This window comes from Saimiri boliviensis, chromosome 3, assembly GCF_048565385.1.
Source record: "Saimiri boliviensis isolate mSaiBol1 chromosome 3, mSaiBol1.pri, whole genome shotgun sequence".
Taxonomy (NCBI): domain Eukaryota; kingdom Metazoa; phylum Chordata; class Mammalia; order Primates; family Cebidae; genus Saimiri; species Saimiri boliviensis.
In genome coordinates, this window is record NC_133451.1 from 167,233,954 (window position 1) to 167,257,916 (window position 23,963).

A 23,963-nucleotide genomic window follows, 5' to 3' on the forward strand; every position below is an offset into this window, starting at 1 on the left:
TCTGGAGTTAAGTTCATCCAAACCAAATAGCTACTATAGGGAATACGAAATCGAGGAGAGAGACTTAATGCATTTCATTAAATAGCTTAACAGACTATTTTCATCCCAGAACCTCATAGTATTTTCTGGTACTCTGTATACAGGATATTTAAATACAATTTCAACTTCAGTAGCTGTCCTAAAGAAGGTGCTAAATGTAGTGCAAGCATCAGCAAACCAAGAAATTAATATTCTGTTACTAACCATTCCATTACTAACTAGGCACATCTTATTTATTTTCTGTTCACTGGGGACCTAGTATATACCAAGTTTTGTGTTGGACACAGACAAAACAGTGCCTGACCTCAGAAATCCCAAGGTTGTATTCTCCTCATTGCCAGCCTCACATTAATCACATCTATTGAAAATATTTCCTGCCTATCTCTTGAAATTAAAACAAAAATGTTAAAGGAGTGGGAAACGTAAAGATTGAGAAGGTATTTAAAGGTTTGCATGGACAGGTGCAGTAGCATGTACCTGTAGTCCCATCTGCTTGGGAGGTAAGCAGAATTGCTTGAGGCCAGGAGTTCAAGGCTGCAGTATGCTGTAATAGTGCCAGTGAATATAGCCATGCACTTTAACCTGGGCAACACAGAAAGATCCTGTCTCAATAATAATAATAATAATAATAATAATAATAATAATAAATAAAAGTTTGCATTAACATCCCTATCATAATTTCTGGCACATAGGTTCTCAAATTCCTTTCTCTTCAACTCTTAAAAAACTAGCACAATTAAAACAACCCTTGCCACTTCTTGAAAAATTCAAATGATCCTTTTTCAGTCCTCATCTTTGAGTTTTCCTAGATATTTACCTCTCTGGACTTCCCAGGACATCTTAAAATTTCTCTTTCCTCAACATAACTCCTAGTTCTCTCCTCTGTTTAAGTTTCTTCTTTGTTTTGTTGCGTCTCACTCTTCTATCCTCTTACTGACACTGCCTCCTCTTTCCTTGTACTCTGGTTTCATCCCCCACCCCAATTTTGTACCCAGTTGTATCTGAGCACATCTGTTCGTCTGAGTACATCTGTTCATCCTTTTATAAACCCCCAACTTTGAGGACCTTACCTAGTTGCAGAATTTTGACCATCATCTCTTAGGATAGTTCCTAAATAAATATCAAATTCCTTGTCTTTTGCCTGTACTTCAGGTCTTCATTTCCTAAGTTTCAATAGAATATTTCTTCTGACAGTTTTTTGTTTGTTTGTTTGTTTTTTCTGAGACAGAGTCTTGCTCTGTCACCAGGCACCAGACTGGAGTTCAGTGGTGTGATCTCAGCTCCCTCAACCTTCGCCTCCGGGTTCAAGCAATTCTCCTGCCTCAGCCTCCCAAGTACCTGGGACGACAGGTGCTCACTACCACACTCAGCTAATTTTGCATTTTAGTAGAGATGGGGTTTTACTACATTGGCCAGGATGGTCTCGATCTCTTAACCTCGTGATCCGCCCTCCTCAGCCTCCCAAAGTGCTGGGATTACAGGCATGAGCCACCGCACCAGGCTACAGTTTTTAATATTATCTGAATACACTATAGCTTAAGATCTGGTTCTAATTCTTACCACTTGATAACTTTGAATAAGTCATTTCACTGTCTAGGTCTCAGTATCTCTCTATAATCAAATAAGGAAGTTGGATTTAAAGATCATTCTAGATGATCTCAAAAGTTTGATGCAGGTCCAAAGACGCCATGCTAATTCATTTCCAGATCTGAATTTATCTCCCTCTCCCTCAAAATAACTTATTCTTATCCCACTCTCTAGTTTCTGTTCCACTTTATGTTTGAACTCCTGTCTTTTATATTGTCTTTCACCAATTTTTTTCTCTTCAACATTTATCTTTCCTTTTGACTCTCCTCTGCCACTTCAATTTTACTCTAATTTAGTTTTTTTTTTTTTTCTCCAAGCCCGAACTTTCCATATAACGCTCTTAAAACAATGTTTTTATTTCCAGGCACCTCTCTGTGCAAAAATCCACAAGGCTTGTATTGTTTATGTTAACTTTCCTCAGAGTACACCATATCAGGAAAAGTACGTATATACCCCATATAAGAGGCATGAAAGCCTCGCCCAAGGAACTCTCTGCAAATGCAAACGTTTTTTCTCTTATTTTGTTTTTAAACAAAATTTATTTTAAAAAGTGTTTAAGAATGAAATTTCCAGCCCGGGCGCAGTGGCTCACGCCTGTAATCCCAGCACTTTGGAAGGCCAAGGCGGGTGGATCATGAGGTCAAGAGATCGAGACCATCCTGGTCAACATGGTAAAACCCCGTCTCTACTAAAAATACAAAAAATTAGCTGGGCATGGTGGCGCGTGCCTGTAATCCCAGCTACTCAGCAGGCTGAGGCAGGAGAATTGCCTGAACCCAGGAGGTGGAGGTTGCGGTGAGCCGAGATCGCGCCATTGCACTCCAGCCTGGGTAACAAGAGTGAAACTCCGTCTCAAAAAAAAAAAAAAAAAAAAATGAAATTTCCAGTTTACTTCACAATATACCCGTATAATCACCGCAATGTAAGGACAGTGTTTGGGGCAGGGTACTGAAGTGGGGTGACCTTGAATAGAAGATAGTTTCTTTGTTCCTTGATTTTCCGTGTCTACTGAATGGGGATAATAATACCTATAGTTGACACTTTAACAGCATGGAGCTTAGGGGCATTAACTCTCCCATGCAGTCAAAAATCCACATATAACTCCCCCCACACTTTACTAATAGCCTATTGTTGATCTGAATCCTTATCAATAACATAAACAGTTGAATTAATACATATTTTGTATGGTATATGTATAATATACTGGTATATATATATACATATATATATGTATATATATATATATATACATACTGTATTCTTACAACAAAGTAAGCTAGGGGAAAAATGTTAAGAAAATTATAAGAAAAAGAAAATATACTTACTATTCATTAAGTGGAAGTAGATCATTATAAAACTTGTTATCCTCATTGTTTTCCCATTGAGTAGCCTGGAGAGGAGAAGTAAGAGAAGGTGAAGGAGGTAGAAGGGAAGGCAGGAGAGGCAGGCACACTTCATGCAAATTTTTTTGAAAAAAATCTGCCTGTAAGTGTACCAGTGACATTCAAATCCATGTTGTTCAAGAGTCAACTGTATAATGTAATATTCTTATGAGATTAAGCCATGAATGTAAGGAGCTCAACATAGCTTCTGGCCCATGGTAGGTGTCTCATTATGTTTTCGGTTCCACACTCAACCACTGGGGGTTAAACCCTTGTTCCAGCCCTTAGTAGCTATGTGACCTTGGTCAAGTCACTTGATGTTTCTGAATGTCCTCATCTGGAGATGAAGAAAGTGCTTTTCTCCTAGGGCTACCATGAGGGGTAAATGAACTAATCTGAGGTAGATTTACCATGAAACTAAACAAAGTTTGAATTTCAGAACCTCTCACTTCTATAGGCTTCTTCCAAGACCTTGGGAGGTGGGTTGGGGGAGCTGGCATCAATCTATTTATATGGTTATATGCTTTTTATAAAAATTTTAAAAATAACAATGTTTTACCTACATTGTTTCTGTGGATAAGAATGACTGTTCTAAGCCAACATACCCTCCATTACTATTCCTTCTGGTTGGCTGAAGTTGGAATAATCCATGGCATTTTTGAGATGCAGTAAAGGAAGCTAAGCTGGGGATTCATTTAATCTATGATTATAGGGAAATTTTTACTGGCTCACACTACTTCCTATATGGTTAAGTCATCACCAGCTGTTCCTAGTGTAGAAATAATTTCGGGAATACAGCTACCTCTACCTCTACCATAACAAAACATTGCAGGGCCAGCAGTCATAATGTGAGAATGTTCCATAGCACCCAGCAGTGAAGTATGTGGATAATGATGGAGGAACCAGGTTTGAAATTCACACAACCAGAAGCCAATCTATAGATATTATGCATTACTCCATAATGCATAATACAGAATTAAATATATTTTCTAATATATCACATTTTTTTTCTTTTTCATGCATACATCGTATTTGATCAAGCTCTAAGATGTCATTTTAACTGCATGTTGGAAAGACATTTTGGAATGTTTCAATAAAGAAAGTGGAAATTTATGAACCCCTAATCTGTTCATGTGTAAAGAGGATATTTCTTTTGTTATCTTAACATTTATTTATACAAAGTAATTGAAATTTTGCCCACAGATTGATGAAATATTAAACCAAATTATTGATGAGTAAGGAGATCAAAATAAATTTTTCTGAAGTTTATAAACAAGTAGTAATTTAAAAATACATAATATCTTTTCAAAACCAGTAATTAAAAGGAAGAGATAAGGTTTGAATATTAGGATAAATAGGCTCTTGGATTATTTGGTAATCATATTAATGAAGAAAAGTAAATCATATACACTCGGGAAAAGGATTTATATTTCTTGATGATCGAGTGTTAAACAGTGACGGTGACAAAGGCAACATAGAATGCTAACAAACACCACTACAGCCCAGGATACCTGTAACAAACGGGCTATCAGTCAGTTTAATACATATGATCACTCCCTGCATGCACGTGCACACACACACACACACACACACACACACACACACACACACACAAATTTCAAATGCCTTGATGTGAAGTTGATAATTTTTTTTAAGTAGGGCTTTCTTCAAACTTGACAGAAAATTCCAAATATTTATATGACATACCAATAATTATATGTAAAGATAAAATTACTTTTCTAAACTGTCAGTAAGTATTAAATAAAATTTACAGTTGGTCATCGTTTTGGACTAAGACCCTGCACTAGGTCCAACAGACCAGACCGAACCAAAATGGAGTCATGTGTGCTTGGTGCTACAGAATCAAACCGAACTTTAAAACTAGCCAGTTTAAAAAAAAAAATAGGAGATTTGCAACAACCAATAGAAAGGGCCCTTGTCTACTTAAGCTGGCATGATTAGGAAGTCCCCTCTGCTTTAATCCTTACTAGGAAAGTAACCTGAAGTAACTTAATGTTAACCAATCCACTTTTTTATACTATGCTACTGACTTGTTCCTGCTCAAGCTACTTTGCGAATTCGACTGTTCTGCCAGCTCAGAGGAGTGTCTTTCTGATTCGTAGACTGGATTCTGCCTGAATCATGAATCACTAATCAAAGCCAATTAGATCATTAAACTAAAAATTTGTTTAAATTTTCGTTTTTTGACATAATGAAAACAAGTTTCTAGCAATTGTGCTAGGGAAAAGTATAAATTATCTTTCTTTTGTCTCTGTGGAAAACGGTATTACTGAATCTTTGTCATTGTAAACAGCAATCAAAAAGAGTATAGCCAAAAAATAGGGCAATAAGATTATTACATAAGTGTATCCGAAATATGGCATATTTTTTCTGGATTTTGGGATGTTTGTAGTTTCATTGGCTTTTTAAAATCTGTTTTGAGATTTTATATATATATATATATATATATATATAATGCACATATCTTTTTTTAGCTATTTACAATTTAAAATATTTATTTCTTTTGTAATTTAAATAAATTCTCACTTTCAAACTTAACATCGTATTTGTAAGTTTGTATTCTTTTTCCTGAAGGTATTCCCTTCCCCCTCCTCAACTAGATAAGCTTTAGACCCCACAAAACCTGGTCCCACTCGTGGTGGTTTGTGGAAGGTGCGTGGCAAATAGGAAGAACTCAATCAGTATTTGCTGTGATGGCTGTCCTTCATGTTTTAAATTTCTTAGCACTGGGTAAAATTATGCACTCAAAGGTAGAGATGTTCAGGTTTAAGAGTGAAAACATCAAATTCAAATTCCTTTGTTCAACATTCAAAGCTTTCATGTTTCTGGTTCCAAACTCACTTTTATGCAAACATTTGCTCTTGTCCTCAAAGTGTATCCTTGATTCTAGTCTGCCTATTTTTTGTTTATTTCTGACAATTTGCCTTTGCTATGATTTAGGAAAAAAATCGATTGGCATGGAAATATATTCATACACACACACACACACACACACACACACAGACAAACACACATTTCAGTAAAAAAAAGCACTCTATAAACCTCAACTCAAGCATATTCTCAACTTTGTAAAATAGAAAAATTATGTACAGCAAATATACATATACATAAATGTTCATGATTATCTCTGAATGGTATGTGGCTTTTAAAAAATTCTTCATATATTTCAAGTATTCTACAATAAACGTGTTCAGAAAAAAAACATTGAAAAATTTAGTAGCTCAGGTTCATATTTTGTGTAGTTATTTTTAAAGAAGAAAAAGTGCCTTGAATAAAATGTGCCCTTATTCAGACTTTTCAATGGGCCGTTCTTATGAATGTGATCTTCTAACTGGAGCTTAAAGACAGGAACCTGGCATTCCTGTGATCTACTCTGAGGAATGGTATTAACTTATTCAGTAGCCTTAAGCTCTTCACTTAACCTTTTAGCTTACTCTTTGTAAAGAGAGGGTAATAGCCATTATGCAGAACTACAATGGCAAATTAGCTTAGGTTTGTAACGTGCTTTCAAGATGAATCCCTGCCTTAAATACCTTTGTAATTTTGGGCATTACTTAAGGAAACAATGAGAAAGGTAATTTATTATACTATGTGTCTGTGTTTCACATGGGTAAGGGAAAACAGAACTTTAATAACGTATATGGCAAAGGCTTGGAATGGAGGTGAAATAGCTTGGAGTGCAGGCATGTTTGAAAGGAAAAGTCAGGGGTAGACAGCAGAGCGTGTGTCATTTCCCTACCACCCATGCAGTTGGTATCTGTAAAAATTATATTTATTTATTTATTTTTGAGGTCGATTGAAGGTCAAGGAGCCTACGATGAGACGAAAGATAATATTCCATGCAATGTTATTTAAAATATGAATAGGATGGGAGAAAACACACTAGAAAATTCAGAAATAATTTTAATGAAAGCTACTTCCACGTAAAGTAGCAAACTAACAGCATAATGTCATTTTAATAAGTATCTTTCTGGTGATCAAAAAAAATTTTCCAGATCTAACCTAACCTAAATTTAACTTAGTTGGGTATGATAATACTCTTATAATTTCTGAGACTTAAGAAAATAATAGACCAAACTGACACTGATTAAAGTCAAATGGTTTCGAAATAACTTCTTAAGCAAATGTTACCCACTTTTATCTTTATAAATCATTTGTTTATAACAAACCAAAATATATTAGAGGAAAAATATGTTTTTAAATCATCAAAAGTGTAGGCAAAGAAAACAGTCTTATAGAATGGTAGGGTGGTGAGGGCGTAGCATTTTCCCTAAGGGTGGTAAGGCCTTCTTAAATACTGACAAAAGGCTCATTTGATTGTTGAAGAAAGTAGATTAAGTCTTTGATTTCTTTTGAGAAACACCAAGTTCAAAATCAGTAGTGAACACGTGGTTTGCGTTGACTTCATGTCAGTGCAATTCATTCCAGCCTTATATCCCCAACTGTCCTGTTCCTGTCAACCCCAGACTGTGAAGGAAAAAAGGGGGTTGAGAAGCTCAACCTTTCAGAAGCAGAATGTAGTGCACGGGACATTGTATGACCTTGCCCATGCCCTGCGGTGATACCATGTCCTCATTTTAATCTTTATCCTTCCTAACGTCACAAAGGGACTCCCCTAATACTGGGCAATTGCTGTGAAAGTACAAGAACTGTCAAAGGCAATTTTAATAAAGTGGGGTGTCACCTTCCAGACCCACACCTTGAGACTTAGCCAAAAACTAGCCCAGTAGTTTCACATACTCTCACCTGCACCCAAGGAAACTTGCCTTTTGTAAAGGCTTAGCAAAGGTTTGCTTCGCAACTTCTGGCTCCAATTTTGTTCTTTTGAACGTTCACCTAAACCTTCCAGGAGTTCCTTCCAGGCTTGCAATTTTCTTGACCCTGCTTTACTTGCTTGGCGATTTTAGTAAGCAATGAGTGAAAACATAACTCAGTGTTAAGAAACAGTATTCAAGGCCGGGCGCGGTGGCTCACGCCTGTAATCCCAGCACTTTGGAAGGCCGAGGCGGGTGGATCACGAGGTGAAGAGATTGAAACCATCCTGGTCAACATGGTGAAACCCCGTCTCTACTAAAAATACAAAAATTAGCTGGGCGTGGTGGCGCATGCCTGTAGTCCCAGCTCGGGAGGCTGAGGCAGAAGAATTGCTTGAACCCAGGAGGCAGAGGTTGCGGTGAGCCGAGATCGTGCCATTGCACTCCAGCCTGGGTAACGAGAGTGAAACTCCGTCTCAAAAAGAAAAAAAAAAAAAAAGAAAAGAAAAAAAAAGAAACAGTATTCACATATTTGCTGAGCATATTATTTACAGAGCTCCTTTGGATTATGTCAGAAAAGAACCGAGAGTTTTTCCACAAATCATGGACTTTGTTGCTTTTGTTGTGTTGTGAAAGAAATGTACATATCTGAGAATCTTTGCCTTTGTTTCAAGAATATGAATCAAATACTCCTTGTTAGATTTTTCTTTTCTTTCTTTCTTTTTTTTTTTTAAAGAGTCTTGCTGTTGCTTAGCTGGAATGCACTGGTGCTATCTCAGCTCACTGCAACCTCTTATCTCCCAGATTAAAGTGATTCTCCTGCCTCAAACTCCCTAGTAGCTGGGATTACAGTTGCCTGCCACCATGCCTAGCTAATTTTTTGTTTTGTTTTGTTTTGGATTTTTAGTAGAGATGGGGTTTCCACCATGTTGGACAGGCTGGCCTTGAGCTCCTGACCTCAGGTGATCCACTCACCTTGGCGTCCCAAAACACTGGGATTACAGGTATGAGCCACTGCCCCTGGGGGCCCCAGATTTTCTTGTCAGCATTGTCTCAGGCACTAAAATAAAAAGTGTAAGTGAGGGAGAAAAGTTTGATTTCAAGATTTCTAATAGTTTGTTTATTGAATCCCTTGTCTCTGGAGTATAGTTTTCTTGGCCAGCAAGCCAATTCTATAGTGAATGTTAATAATAGTAAAAAGATACGGTAACATAGTTTGGCCTTTATACTAAAGATCTTGACCTTTTGAGACTTCTGTCTTGCTCTGAGTATTTTTTATGTGCTTTTCATAAGCAAATTAATTTGAATAGCAAGTTAAAACTGAATTCAACTCTGTAAACTCTTCACACCTTTTACCTTATCATTTACCCCAAGCAAATTTACCACCTAAAAAGTTGGTTGGAAAAGTTAAAGAATGTAATGGTTGTTACCTGAATAAAACCCAGGCAGCATTAGGAGCTTTCAGCTTAACGTAGCTCTCTAAGAGAAGAAAGCTTGCTTTCAACAGCTTAAAGACACAGTCATTAGACCATTCTTACTTTTTAGATTCCCTTAATGTTATTATCACATATTCACAAATGTGGTAAAAGAAAAACTTCAGCCGAATTAAATTTAAAGGAGTTTAATTGAGTAATGAACAATTTGTGAACTGGGCAGCCTCCAGAATCTCAGTGCATTCAGAGAGTTCAGCAAAGCCACGAGGTGGAAGATTTACAGAAAAAAGGTGGCGGTGAATGATGTCTAGAAATTGCCAGTAAGTACAGAAACAGTTGGATTGGTTACAGGTTGGTGTTTGCCTGATTTGAACACTTAGCAGTCTATGAGTGGTTGAAGTATGGCCACTAGGATTAGCCAAGACTTACTTACTCCTAAATTAGGTTTTCAGTTTTGTCTGACCATTAAGCTAGGTTACAGTTCATACCCAATGACTCAAGTAGAGACATACGGAGTCCTTTTCAGGCCATATTTAGTTTGCTTTAAGAAATGTTGTCTATTGGCAACAGATTCTGAAAGGGCAAGACAGTTGAGATGTTATGGTTTCTCATTTAATTAAGTCTCAAGAAACATCTTTTAAAGCCAAACATTAAGTATTGTGACTTATCTACCCTCAGTACACTTGTGAAAATGTTGACCACATTGTGGGAGAGGGTATACTTCCTATATATTTGTCCTCTGCAAAAGAAGGGTTGGCATGTGCTCATCATAATTTTATCCACACCTAAGGAAAGCTGAACTTTCCATGGAAAATTGCATATTGTTTTATATTTTTCTTCATTTGAATTTACCTATGTGGGTTATTTAGACTTGTCTGTATTTCCATTGAGTTCCATAATCACACTCCTCTTCTCTTCCATGGGGAAGTTGTAATGGACCAACAATGAGTAAAGTAATAGCTTGCTAACTTTTTGAGGTTTCCATATTATTACCCTGCCCATGATTAAAGTCTTCAAGGTTTTTCTCAAGTGAACAATATGAATCATTTTTGAAGAAAATAAAATACGATCATAATGATTTATTGTTGATTGAAATACAAATCTTGACCCTTTGAGACAGGAGAGGTAGTCAAGAAAATAACCTTGTCTTCGGGATTCAGCAACTGTGGTGCCCATAGAGCCAACAGAATAAGCCTTGCATTCACATTGTAATTGAGCTCATTCAAACAAAGTTATCTTCACTAGGTACTTTCCTGTTTAGAGAGCATGTGCAATTTGTTTTACCTGCCCTCAAACTGATCCTTTGCTCATTATAATAGTAAAAAACCACACCCCTGGGCGGAGATTTAAGATGCTAATGAGACATGCAACATATGAACAAGCGTGTATAGTTACTGCACATACGCACCCAGAGGATCACCCAGAACATGCTTACTAGTAACACCTCTTCCCACTTCCTTATGAATAATCATATAAGACTCCCATAAAGAGAGGCTCCCTAGTGCCAGTCTCTGCTGTCTCATCCTGATGAGTAGTCTGCCCTGAACTCTCTCTCAGGGTGTATATCTATTCTGCACTTAACTTTCAAAATATTCTTTTTCTTTTGCAGTAAATTACATATGTTGCATCTCCTTTGCTGTGTGTCTCTGGTTTAAATTTTTTTAAACTAAGAAAACAAGAGCCAAGTCTTACAATAGATATCAATACATCGATAATCTACCACTGATTTGCCTCACAGGTATGTCTTTGTGAGATAATAATATTTTAGTAAATAAGAATAACTAACACTTATTGAACAGTTGCTATATGCTAATCTATGTTTTACATTCATCATCTCATTTACTCTCGACCACAGCCTCAATAAATATTGTAAAATTTAGGTTAAATATTTAAGCCTTCCACTAGTTAACCGGGGTTTGCTATGAAGTAAGATAATACATAAACCTCAAGCAATTAGCAAGCTAATTTAGACAAAACACCTGTTTAATACTTAACTGAATTACACAGTTCTAGCTAAAATAAATCATTTTCTGTATAGGTGTACTTGAGCACTGTTGTGCGTGTTTGCAGACTCCAAGTAATTACTCTGGTTCAATTTTTTTGCATAGGGATCATTTTTCTAAGTGATCTAAAGTTCCTTGTGTTTGTAAAAATAAATGAGAAAGGCTATGTGGGAATTTAACCAGTGTTTTGCTAATAAGCACTCAATAATAGCTTCTATTGTTTTGTCACGTATTCATTCATTCATTCATTTACTCAGCAGTGTTTATTGAGTTCTTTCTATGAGTCAAGTAGTGGGAGATTAAAAAGTGAGCAAAGCAGACAGAAATCCCTGTACAGCGTTGAATAATGTGAGACGATTTTGCAAGATAAGGCTAGACTAGAGCCAATTTTTACAATAATAGCAACTTCCAAATAATGCTTCTTGCTTTTATTCCTTATTATTATGTTTTCTCTTGGGTGCTGTGTGTTGTTAGATGTTTGTACTTTTAGCCAGCTTGACAGTTCTTTTAAAACTTTTACTGTTTTTTAATATATTTAGCTGTATTTATGGAGTGCCTACTATAACTTAGCTATTCCTCTAAAAGACTAATTAAGAGGCATTTAGCACAGAACAGCATTAAAGTTTACATTAAAAAATTTTAAATACAGAAAGATTATTCTTAGACACATAATTCAGGTAGAACAAGGAGGAAATATCTAAGATGTTAATACCAATTGTTACCAACCAAAGTCAGAAAAGGTGATAGTTTTTTGGCCATGTGTGGCAGCTTACACCTGTAATCCCAGCACTTTGGGAAGCTGAGGCAGGTGGATCATCTCAGGTCAGGAGTTCGAGACTAGCCTGGCCAACATGGCAAAACCCCATCTCTACTAAAAATGTAAAAATTAGCCAGGCATGGTGGCGGGCGCCTGTAATTCCAGCTACTCAGGAGGCTGAGGCAGGAGAATCGCTTGAGCCCTGGAGGTGGAGGTTGCGGACAGCCAAGAACACTCACTGCACTCCAGTGTGGGTGACAGAGTGAGACTCTGTTTTTAAAAAAAAAAAGAAAGAAAGAAAAGATGATAGCTTTTTACACACATCACCTGTCACGAGTAGGAAAGCAGTCGTACATTAGATATTTGACCATCCAAGAATTGGTAGGAGTCAAGAGAGGAGCTCCTGGTGAGTTTGTGATGCTGCCTTGTTTTGAACCATTGAGTAATGCCCCTGGGCATATCGCTTTTTTTCTCAAAGTGGTAGAGGACAGAACAGGTATCTTACAGACTCAGGACAAAGATTCTGAGCCAAAATCTCTTGATTAATGAGTTAGTGGTCTGGGGTGGGGAAAGGGGTGCATTAGATACAGGACTAATTTATTTATAAAGGGTGACTAGGAGTGGAAAGGGTTGGCAGAGTGAAATCTGCTGGGTAAAGGCAGTTAATTGATGGCTGGTGGTGGATGGGCATACTATCTGGCACCTAAACAGATTGTCTCACATAGGTAAAGAATGAAAGATTTAGAAATAAATTAACCCTTCATTTATTTCTATGATAAGTAGTTTTCTTTTGGATTATAATTTTTAGGGTGATAAAAGTATATGTAACATTATATAAAGACACTAAAATTCAATTTAAAGTTAAATGGTTTGAAGAGAAAGTACAATATTCAGCCATGAGAGCAGCTATTGACTAGGTAAGAGAAAAAGAAGTATCGATTCATTTTAAAATAAAATTTCTTGTATTTTAAAGTTCTGCCAAGATGACATTGGGTTTTCAATATATGGAGACATTTGAGGAAGTGTATACATGCTCCGGTAACTTATGCAAGGTAACATGGAAACTTTCTCTTGGAAGGAGCATAAAAAATATTTGAGACTGTTAATCTGAACAGAAGTGCAATATTTTAAGTGATTAAGTGTTCTTTTTGATAGCTTTCTTAAATGTTAATAAATATATATAACATATTTTACTAATAAATCCATCTCTGGTTTTGTAGACAACAGGATGAAATTACTAAAGAATCAAATTCCAAGTTAGAGTGAGCTCTTCCTCAGAGATCTTCTATAATTTTTTGTTTATAAAAGATTTTGCAACATTTATATAAATATAAAAAAAACTTGTATTCAAAACATTCTTTATCATGAAAATTGATTACCTGCAGTAGAATTTAGAGTAGTGAAATAAGCTTCTTATCTTAGCAGCTCTTTTAATATTAAAGCCACTTGTGTGTAAAAAAGGAAATATGGTCTAGTGAATCAAGGAAAACTTCGGGTTTGCACTGGAAAAGAGAAATTGAGAGGGTGTACCAGACTGGGGGATTTTTTAAGCAAAGAAAAGAAAAGAGTGAAAACTTAATTATGAAAAGATATATTTTAAGAAAAAAAAAAGAAAAGGAATGAAAATTTCAAATGAGTTGTTAAGAAGCAATTATAGGCCGGGCACAATGACGCATGTTTGTAATCCTAGTACTTTGGGAGGCCTAGGTGGCTGAATCATTTGAGGTCAGGAGTTTGAGACTAGCCTGGCCAACATGGTAAAACCCAATCTCTACAAAAATACAAAAAAATAGGTAAGGTTTGTCTGTAGTTCCAGCTACTCGGGAGGCTGAGGCAGAAGAATAACTTGAATCCATGAGTCGGAGGCTGTAGTGAGCCAAGATGGCACCACTGCACTCCAGCCTGAGTGACAGAGTGAGACTATGACTCAAAAAACAAAAAACAAAAAAACGAAAACAGAAAAAGAAGAAGCAATTAGAGAGAGATTATGTCTCTAATCATATTAATGCATGAATCCTTTAAATATTATTAATATTTGATATTTATAATTACTGTTTGTAATAGTTTAATGAAAGAATCATAGATTGAATGAGTACTTATTTATCCAGTAAAGATTGACAAAACAGATGAGTTCACCTTTGCAATTAATTTTCTCCTGGAAGCTACATTTTCCTCAGGTTCTGGGAAGTTTGTTGAATGTCATCAAATATGGAAGCCATGGACAGTTTTGGACGGCTTGTGCTTTCCAGAAGACATAAACCCGAGTTAGTATACTATGTGGTGAGGGCTATAGACCCTTTGGGGTGAATGTTTATCTGCAAACCCATTAAGTTAACTACTGTATTTACTGAAATTGCTTCCTATTGCCTAGAGGGTAAATGTGGAAGAACTTAGTTTTAAAGAGGTAAGAACTATGGTTTAAATTTACCTGATCTAGTCAATAATTTACTTCTCTTTGTTGTTGTTGCTTTTGTTGTTGTTGTTTTTGCTTTTCAACATTTTATTTTTATTTGACAAAAAAATTGTATATCTTTATAGTAAGCAACATGTTTTGATATATGTATACCTTGTGGAATGGCAAAATGAAATTGACAAATTCATTATTTCATATACTTATTTTTAGTAGTGAGAACATTTAAAATCTACTTTTCTAGCGATTTTTAAGCATACAATATATTGTTATTAATTGTAATCAGCATGTACAATAGATCTTCTTCAGTTATTTCTCCTAACTGAAATTTTGTATCTTTTGACCGTTATCTCCTGGATTCCTACTCTCCCCACCCGCCACCAGGCCCCAATCCCTTGCTAACCACCATTCTCCCTTTTGTTTCTATGAATCCATTTTTTTTTTTTTTTTCAGATTCTACATACAGGTGACATCATGCAGTATTTGTGTTTCTGTGTTTGGCTGGTTTTACTTAACATCTTCCAGGCTCATCCATGTTGTGGCTAATGATAAGATTTCCTTTCTTTTTAAAGTATAAATAGTAATCTATTGTAGATAAACACTACGATTTCTTCATCCATTCATATCTTATTTTTTAACTTTGTAAAAGGTATTAGGTTTAAAAGGTCAAATTTTTACATTTTCACAAGGTTAATCCAAGATTCTTTTCATTTGCTACTTCTCGCTTTGGTGTTATGTTTAGGCAGTCCATTTTCAAAACATTATTTATTTTTAAACTCCTATGTTTTATTTTAGTATTAATATGTTTTTATTTTTTACATTCAAATCTGAAATTCTTTTATTTAGGAGTAACCTACAGGTACCTGTCTCTCTCTCTCTCTCTCATCCACCTATTTATCCATCTATTGATCTATTGTTGGCCAATTTTCTCCTTTTGATTTCCTGAATATTTTATCCTTTAGAAATGTATTTGAAATATGTTTACCACATTGCCAATTTGCATTTGGATTTTATTCAGCTTCTGAATGTTGCATTATGTCCCACTGACATATGAATTTCTGAAATATCTATTAGTTCCATACTGTTTTAAATATAAGAACTCTAGAATACATTTTAACACACCTACTTGCATTCATCTTATATTCAAAACATTTTTTTTTCTTTTTAAATTTATTTATTGCACTTTAAATTCTGTGGTACATGTGCAGATCGTGCAGGTTTGTTACATAGGTATACACATGCCATGGTAGTGGTTTGCTGCATGCATCGCCCCTTCATCTACATTAGGAATTTCTCCTAATGTTATCCCACCCCAATCCCCCACCCCCTGCTAATGTTATCCCTCCCCTAGTCCGCCACCCCACAGGCCCTGGTGTGTGATATTCCCCTCCCTGTGTCCATGTATTCTCATTGCTCAACATTCACTTATGAGTGAGAACATCCAGTGTTTTGTTTTCTGTTTTTATGTCAGTGTGCTGAGAATGATGGTTTCCAGTTTCATCCATGTCCCTGCAAAAGACATGAACTCAACCTTTTTTATGGTCGCATAGTATTCCATGGTGTATATGCGCCACACTTTCTTTATCCAGTTTATCATTGATGGGCATTGGGATTGATTCCACGTCTTTGCTATTGTGAACAGTGCCACAATAAACATACGTGTGCAAGTGTCTTTATAACAGAATTATTTATAATCCTTTGGATTTATACCCAGTAATGGGATTGCTGAGTCAAATGGAATTTCTATTTCTAGGTTCTTGAGGAATCACCACATTGTCTCCCACAACGGTTGAACTAATTTACACTCCCACCACAGTGTAAAAGTGTTCCTATTTCTCCACATCTTCTCCAGCATCTGTTGTCTCCTTGTATTTTAATGATCACCATTCTAAATGGCGTGAGGTGGTATCTCAATGTGGTTTTGATTTGCATTTCTCTAATGACCAGTGATGATGAGCTTTTAAAAATATATTTGTTGGATGAATAAGTGTCTTCTTTTGAAAAGTGTCTGTTCATATCCTTTGCCCACTTTTTGATGGGGTTGTTTGTTTTTTTCTTGTAAATTTGTTTAAGTTCTCCATAGATTCTGGATACTAGCCCTTTGTCAGATGGGAAGATTGCAAAATTTTTTTCCCATTCTGTTGGTTGCCAGTTCGCTCTATTGATAGTTTCTTTTGCTGTGCAGAAGCTCTTAAGTTTAATTAGATCCCATTTGTGTATTTTGGTTTTTGTTGCCATTGCTTTTGGTGTTTTAGTCATGAAGTCCTTGCCCATGCCTATATCCTGAATAGTATTGCCTAGGTTTTATTCTAGAGTTTTTATGGTGTTAGGCCTCATGTTTAAATCTTTAATCCATCTAGAGTCAATTTTTGCATAAGGTGTAAGGAAAGGGTCCAGTTTCAGCTTTCTGCATATGGCTAGCCAGTTTTCCCAACACCATTTTTTAAATAGGGAATCCTTTCCCCATTGCCTGTTTTTGTCAAGTTTGTCAAAGATCAGATGGTTGTAGATGTGTAGCATTCTTTCTGAGGCCTCTGTCCTGTTCCACTGGTCTACATCTCTGTTTTGATACTGGTATCATGCTGTTTTGATTACAGTAGCTTTGTAATATAGTTTGAAGTCAGGTAGCATGATGCCTCCAGCTTTTTTTTTTTTCTTAGTATTTTCTTGGCTGTGTGGGCTCTTTCTTGCTTCCATATGAAGTTTAAGGTACTTTTTTTCAATACTGTGAAGAAAGTCATTGGTAACGTGATGGGGATAGCATTGAATCTATAAATTTCTTTGGGCAGTATAGCCATTTTCATGATAATGATTCTTTCTAACCATGAGCATGGAATGTTTTTCCATCTGTTTGTGTCCTCTCTTAGTTTCTTGAGCAGTGCTTTGTAGTTCTCCTTGAAGAAGTCCTTCATGCCCCTTGTTAGTTGTATTCCTAGGTATTTTATTCTCTTTGTAGCAATTGTGAATGGGAGTTTACTTATCATTTGGCTCTCTGTTTGTCTCTTATTGGTGTATAGGAATGCTTGTAATTTTTGCACATTGATTTTGTATCCTGAGACTTTGCTGAAGTTGCCTATCAACTTAAGGAGATTCTGGGCTGAGATGATGGGGTTTTCTAAATATACAATCATGTCATCTGAAAACAGGGACAATTTGAAGTCCTCTCTTCCCATTTGAATACCCTTCATTTCTTTCTCTTTCCTGATGGCCCTAGCCAGAACTTCCAATACTATGTTGAAAAAGAGTGGTGAGAGACAGCGTCCTTGTCTAGTGCCAGTTTTCAAAGGGAATGCTTCCAGTTTTTGCCCACTCAGTATGATATTGGCTGTGGGTTTGTCATAAATAGCTTTTATTATTTGAGATATGATCCATTGATACCTAGTTTATTGAGATTCCCACACAATAATAGTGGGAGACTTTAACACCCGACTGTCAATATTAGACAGATCAATGAGACAAAAAATTAACAAGGATATCCAGGACTTGAACTCAGATCTGGACCAAGCAGACCTAATAGACATCTACAGAACTCTCCACCCCAAAACCACAGAATATACATTCTTCTCAGCACCATATTGCACTTATTCTAAAATTGATCACACAATTGGAAGGAAAACACTCCTCAGCAAATGCAAAAGAATGGAAATGATAACAAACAGTCTCTCAGACCACAGTGCAATCAAATTGGAACTCAGAATTAAGAAATTAACTCAAAACTGCACAACTACATGGAAACTAAACAACTGGATAAATAATGAAATGAAGGCAGAAATAAAGATGTTCTTCAAAACCAATGAGAATGAAGATACAATGTACCCGAATCTCTGGGACACATTTAAAGCAGTGTCTAGAGGGAAATTTATAGCACTAAATGCCCACCAGAGAAGTGAGGAAAGATCTAAAATTGACACCATAACATCACTATTAAAAGAACTAGAGGAGCAAGATCAAACAAATTCAAAAGCCAGCAGAAGGCAAGAAATAACTAAGATAAAAGCAGAACTGAAGGAGATAGAGAAGCAAAAACCCCTTCAAAAACTCAATAAATCCAGGAGCTTGGTTTTTGAGAAAAACAACAGAATAGATAGACTGCTAGCCAGACTAACAAAAAAGAAAAGAAAGAAGATTCAAATAGATGCAATAAAAAAATGATAAAGGAGATAGTACCACCAATCCCGCAGAAATACAAACTACCATAAGAGATTACTAGAAACACCTCTGTGCAAACCAGTAAGTCTAGAAGAAATGGATAAATTCCTGGACACTTACACCCTCCCAAGACTAAACCAGGAAGAAGTTGAATTCCTGAATAGATCAATAACAAGGTCTGAAGTTGAGGCAGCAATTAATAGCCTACCAACAAAAAAATGTCCAGGACTAGATGGGTTCACAGCTGAATTCTACCAGAGGTACAAAGAGGAGCTGTTACCATTCCTTCTGAAACTATTCCAAACAATACCAAAAAAGGGAATCCTCCCTAACTCACCTTATGAACAATTTACTTCTAAAAGACCAGGCCAGGTGTGGTGCCTCACACCTATAATCCCAGCACTTTAGGGGGCCAAGGCTGGAGCATTACTTGAGCCCAGTAGTTGAAGACTAGCCTGGGCAATGTAGTGAGAATCTATCTCTTAAAAAAAAAAAAGGCAGTTTTAACATTATCAAGCAATACTTATTACATTGAAGTAAATGTAGAAAAACACATATCTATAAAAAATTATTCTCTATAGCATACCACTTCATCTGGAGATGAGCAATTTCTCTAGTTAAACAGTAAGAAATAGTTGACATTGGCAACTCTTCAAAAGTATTTTTCTAGAAAGACGATTTTCTGGAAAAAGGTTTTTTTTGTTTCTCCAGTAAAGAGGTGTTGCAATTTTGTGTTTTAAAACTTTTAGTAATAAAAAATATTTGAGGATGAGAAAACAAATCAAGAAAAATTATTAGTAGCTTTACAAAAATCAATATAATTAGTAATCACTAGATACTTGTCTCTTTACCAATGTAGAATAGAAATGAATTTGGAAATCATCACACATTTACATATTGCAGAGTTTTAATTAGCAATGAAAATCACCCTCAAAGTTAAGTATACCATTAACTATGAACTTAGAAACAGAAAGATCGTGATGATCATTCTTAAAAGTCTAGTTGACAATTTTCATGGGTACTTTGATTTGCATAATTTAATATTGAAAGAAAACATCTATTAGAATTAAACTATTTGAATAAATATATTTGCAATTTTACATTTTTAGTCATTGACATGAGATGACAAACCATTTAAAAAGTCAGTAAGTACTTGTTTGGTTAGTAAAACTCAAATGCTCAGTTATATATTGAGCATGTAAATGTATATTTCATTTTTTAATGAACTTCTTTGAATCCAGGGTGAATGACTTTAAAAAGACATCCTAAAGGAATACCAGCACCTTGAACAACCCCCTGAGAGAGGACAGAACCTGACTTGCATGGAGTTTGAAAAGGAAATACCCTCTCAGTTTTGTCTGTGAAAGTAAGGAGTGATTGTTAAGATGAGGTGGGATGTGTGGTAGAATCCATCAATTACTCTTACCGGTTTTATCTACTTTCTCTGGCCCCTTAGAATTTTGGGGTAATTTATTTTCAGAATTTAATTCACAATGCAGATTATTTTTTCTAAGAAAACACTGACAATCTGTCCACACTTCCATAAGAGTTTTACACCACTTCTTTAATTTGACATCAAAATTTGCCTGTGTCTTTACAAATGTTGAGGGCTGTAGGAACACTGGCAGACACTAGTATGAGTTTCAGCTGGGTTTTTCTAGGTTTAGATATCAATGTGGATATATAAAATCCACAAGCTTAGAGATGGGCTTGAGTGATTTAGAACAAATATGAAAGACAGAAATCATAGTGTTCTAACAATAAGTTTATTATAAAATCTATCAATGTTACACTTATTACACAAGAAATGTACTTCATATTTGGTTTAAATCTATTCTCACATCTTCATCACCAGATTAACTCCACGAAGATATTGCATTTTACAAATTCCAAGAGATTAAAAGAAGACAATTCAGACTGGAGAAAGAAACGTAATATAACTTGACACTTGTTTTTCATAGAGAGCCGGATTTTCAAAAGAATCTTTTGGTTAAGTATCATTAGAGTTGAGCTTAAGATCAGGGCCCATATCACTAGTCACATTATTACAGACTGAAAGAGTTAATATGTCTTTGAAATGTGAATAGCCTTACTTTTTGGTAGTGCTTGATAAATGGTCTTCAATGGGCTTTAAACTCTTTCTTATTATTTTCTCATTACATTCTTTTTCGGCAGGTGATTATGGGAAACTGTCAGTTATACTTAGTGATGAAAAGCTAAGTTAGTACAAAATTGAAATCTACAAAGTAGACAAACAATTCAATTGAGTTATTAGTTTTATAATGTAGAATTATGGTTAAGTGTACAGATTTAAAGGTAGACTGTCCTTTCCACATCTAGCTATGTGATTTTTGAATTCGATTTTGTCTTATAAAAAATGAGGATAATAATAAATTTTATCTCCCTCCAAGATAATTGTAAGGATTAGAAAAAATATATTTTAGAAGCATTAGCTGTGTCTGGACTATAGCCAAATATCAAATCATATACATAGGTGGCAAATATGTCAGTGTATGTGCGGAGGGGCTCTCCATTAAGCTGTTTATCAGAGTGATTCTATTTTTTTCTTTTCTACTGACAATGATGGTAGTACTTGGAAGCAAAGAGTCTTGAACAAGCTATAGTGATCATAAATTCAATAATGCAAAACAGGATTTTCTTTTGGGCAGGTCAGAAAAACTATGGCTTTAGAGAATCATTACAATCGCATAATAATTTAATGTTATTGACAATATTAAAGTCTAAGGGGTTAAAACATGTTTGGAATACCATCTCAGCTCCATAAAACTCATTCCACAAGAGGACTGTATCATACTTGGATGAGAAGTTTGAGCTAACTAATGTGAATTTAATGGCCTATTCTAGCCCTTGGGTTTAGGTTATACTTTTGACAGAAAGCAAGCCATGGGTTGAATTGTGTCTTCCCAAAATACATATATATTTGCTCAATGGATTTTTCTTGCTTGCTGCACAGATAACCCAATTCTCTCAGACAGTATTATTGCAGCAAAAAAAAAAAAAAAAAGTTTAATTAATGCAAAACTGGCCAAGTGAAAGAAGAGTAGTTTATTAGTATTCAAATTGGCCTCCCTGAGAATTCAGAGGCCAGGGTTTCTGTGGATAATTTGGTGGGTAAGGGGTTGGGGAATGGATACTGAGGAATGGTTGGTAATAAAATCTTAGTGTGTGGAAAATGGTCCTTATGTACTGAATCTGCCTCTGGGTAGGGGCCACAGGACTGGCTGAGTCATGGTCCCAGTGGGGTCTGTTGATTGCTGGAATGCAAAAGTCTGAAAAGCACCTCAAAAGACCAATCTTAGGTTCTACAATAGTAATGTAATCTCTAGGAGCAATTGGGGAAGGGACAAATTTGTGATCTCTGGCCACATGACTCCTGCACAATAGGAGATTACAGAAAAGCAAGCTAGAGGAAATGGCTTGTTATCATTTTATCTACATCAACATCGTAGCAGAATTCAGGCCCCTTCTATAATCTTAATCTTGTGGCCTATCATAAGTCTTACAAAGGCAGTTTTTGTCCCCAACCAAAAATGTGATCAGCTTTAGGCAGGGATTAGTTTCATCCTTACTGTAAAGTTAAACTATAAAATAAATTCCTCCCATGGTTAGCTTGGCCTACATCCAGGAATCAGGAAGGACAGCCAGTCTGTGAGGCTAGTGGCAAGATGGAGTCAGCCATGCTAGACTTCTCTCACTGTCATAACATTTGCAAAGGTGGCTTCACTTACGTTGAAGTTCTTTTTCTTGTAGTTGTTGAGATGGAGTCTCGCTCTGTTGCCCAGGCTGGAGTACAGTGGCATGATCTCAGCTCCCTGCAAACTCTGCCTCCTGGGATCAAGCGATTCTCCTGTCTTGGCCTGCTGAGTAGTTGAGATTACAGGCATGCACCACCATGCCCAGCTAATTTTTGTATTTTTAGTAGAGATGGGGTTTCACCATGTTGGCCAGGCTGGTCTCAAACTCCTGACCTCAGGTGATTCGCCTGCATTGGCCTCGCAAAGTACTGGGATTACAGGGATGAGCCACCATGTCCAGCCCACTTATGTTGAAGTTCTTATCCCCAGTACCTCAGAACATGACCTTATTTGGAATTAAGCCTATTGAAAATATAATTAGTTAAGGTAAGGGCATAGTAGAGAATGGTGGGTCCCTAATCCAAAATTACTGGCATCCTTTTAAGACAGCCATGTGAAGCCAGAGACACACAAGAAGTAAGTCATGTAAAAATGAAGACAGAAATCAGGGCAATGCAGCAGAAGCTAATGAATGCCAAAGATTGCCAGCAAACCACCAGAAGCTGAGCAAGAAGCATAGAACAGATTGCTTTCACAGCTCTCAGAAGAAATCAACTCTGTCGGCACATTGACCTCAGACTTACAGCTTCTCAAGCTATAGGACAATATATTTCTGCTGTTTAAGCCCCCCAGTTTGTAGTACTTCCTGAGTGTATTCCTAGCAAACTAATAAAATTAGTAAAAAATGTCAAATTAAGAAATGAGAACCTACTGATTCCAGTGACATGTTAAAGTTATGAATTTTTAAAATTTAAAGATATCTTGGAGATTTACTGGTCCAATTCTTTTTTTTTTTTTTTTTTTTTTTTTTTTTTTTTTTCTGCAGCTGAGGAATTGAGAGCTCTCTGTAGTATACATAAAGTAGTATTTGAGTAAGACAGGTTCCCATTACTGGTCCTCTTCTCTCAATTGCTTATTATTACTTGAAGAAAAAGTATCAATAACCAAACTCAAGAATCACTATAAATAAAATGGACAAAATAGATTAGTGTATCTGAAATTCAGATTAGGCAAAGGCCACTTTTCTGGGATGATCAAGGGGAGTGTGTGGGAGAGAAAGACAGTAGGGAAGGGAAGGAGGGAGGGAGAGAGAGAAAGAGAGATTTTGTTTGTGCTTTGTCTTAATTTTTGGATTTGAAGGAAAAGCAAAATTGGTAGGCAGAGAGCAGTGAAGAAGGACTTTCCATTGTGGAAAACAGCAAGAGCATGCTGGATGGAAGCATGAACACTTTGGGTGTATTTTTAAAAGATGAAAGATCAGCTTTATTGATTAATAGGGTTTCTGTGGAAATTTAATAGTAAATAAAGTTGGAAAGGGAGCAGAGACCATCTTAGTCTGTTTTCTCTTGCTTATAGCAGAATATCTGTGATAGGTTGATATGGTTTGGCTCTGTGTCCTCATCCAAATTTCATGTGGAATTATAATCCCCATGTGTTGGGGAGGGGCCTGGTGGGAGGTGACTGAATCGTGGAAGTGAATCTCCCCCTTGCTGTTCTCATAATAGCGAGTGAGTTGTTATGAGATCTGATGATTTAAAAGTGTGTGGCAACTTCCTCTTTTGCTCTCTTTCTCTCCTGGCATCATGTGAAAAAGGTCCTTAATTCCCCTTCAT

At 36.2% G+C, this 23,963-nt stretch overlaps 1 long non-coding RNA gene across 3 annotated transcripts in view; it reads right to left on the bottom strand.

The window, feature by feature from the left end:
- The window catches only part of LOC141584078 (uncharacterized), a 115,690-nt gene that overhangs the window by 66,597 nt on the left and 25,130 nt on the right, over positions 1-23,963 (bottom strand). For all 3 annotated transcript variants that reach the window (XR_012517026.1, XR_012517025.1, XR_012517024.1), the window contains 2 exons: positions 2,952-3,016; positions 517-621 (listed from right to left, as the gene is read on the bottom strand). This is a non-coding gene — a long non-coding RNA (uncharacterized LOC141584078). The remainder of the gene's footprint in view (positions 1-516; positions 622-2,951; positions 3,017-23,963) is intronic.